Here is a 1549-nt window from a genome sequence, read left to right as displayed (position 1 = left end):
ATAGTTATAATGAGAAATCATAGGACTTGGACTTGATGGCAGCCTTGTGTATCAACATGTGGACACTAATCTACCAAACGTCACAGAGAGGAGACTTTCCTGTTACAGCTGAAGTCATCACTATGCTGTTGTCTCTGTGGTGCATTAGGCAGCACGCTTGCTCACTAACTGAAAAATTGATCGCTCAAATTCCAATCAAGGGACAATTCAATTGATCAAGACATATTGTGTGTACTGTACTTTAGGACTGTGCAATTCTTTTGTGACTACCAGGGCAGCATGTTCGAAACATGTCTGCTGAATATCACCCAGCTACTTGTTGAAAATTACAAGTCATCAAGCTGAGATTTTCATCCAATAGCTCTAGAAGATGTCTGAGAACGTGTGTGTGTGTGTGTGTGTGTGTGTGTGTGTGAGAGAGAGAGAGAGAGACAGACAGACAGACAGACAGACAGAGAAAGAGAGACAGACAGACAGAAATTTGGGTGCTTTGCTTAAGTTAAATAAGTATTGTGATACTTGCAGTAAAAAGCACCATAACTACATAGAGATAATTCACAGAGATAAATGAAATAATGGTGACAGAAAACATTCATCGGCCCTTACCATTTCTGTTGCCACACCTGTAAGGTACAGGGTAATATATGTCCTTATATATTCCCACAAACCTCCCCTTCGCCTCCATGATACTCAGCTTGGCTCGTGTGGGCTTTATAAAATTTACTACATCATTCATCTGTATAACACAGACATACTGAGCATAATAAGACTTTATAAAGTTTATGTTCTATTTAAGGACAGAATTTTAAAATGAATAGTAGCTGTTAAATCCACAGTGGCAGGCCTAATGAAAGTTCATGGAAGAGACTGCTCCTGCAAACATTTTTGGTAGATAGGAGCAGGAAAGGCATCAGCGAGTAAAAGACATGAGAATGTTTTGAAGTTTGGGAGGAATTTACTCTGCAGTTAAAACGTTATAGGGAACCATGAAGAGGGAGGACATGCAAAATCATAAAGGTGAGAGATACCTGGGGATGCAGGTGTGTTCGAGGGAGGGAAGCCCACAGCGGGAGCTGGGAAGGGGGGCTTCTTCACGGAAACATATTTTCCTTTTACACAGTAGTCATGAGTGATGAGGAAGAAGAGCTCAGGACACATCATTCAGGCTACTTGGGGTCGTTGTAATGAAATACTTTGTACTTGTGCAGCTGGCTTTTCAGATAACAAACCTTGTAGAACCTGGATTATTTCTGAGAAAGCTGGAGTCTGGCTATATGTATAGTGTGTCACTCAGAGATAGTCCTTCCCCATCTGAACTCCTGAGCTAATTTGTAGACAACTTCTGCTGTTACTAGTTTATTTTATCCCAGCCTTCTTTATCTTATGCTATTTTAAATTGGACTAATTATTCTTTAGGCTTTAGTGAAACCTCCTTTTTCCCTACTAATTTACAGATCTACTGATCAACTTTGAACGTATTTTTTTTGTTTTAGATTTATTTTATTTTTATTAGTGTGTATACATGTTCTCTCTCTCTCTCTCTCTCTCT

At 39.5% G+C, this 1549-nt stretch overlaps 1 pseudogene; it reads left to right on the top strand.

Moving 5' to 3' along the window:
- Window positions 1–1549, top strand: part of LOC113456732 — an 8061-nt pseudogene that overhangs the window by 560 nt on the left and 5952 nt on the right.

This window comes from Microtus ochrogaster, chromosome 15 (genome assembly GCF_000317375.1).
Source record: "Microtus ochrogaster isolate Prairie Vole_2 chromosome 15, MicOch1.0, whole genome shotgun sequence".
Lineage (NCBI taxonomy): Eukaryota > Metazoa > Chordata > Mammalia > Rodentia > Cricetidae > Microtus > Microtus ochrogaster.
Note: the sequence above shows the minus strand (reverse complement) of the source record. Positions and strands in the feature narration are given on the sequence as shown.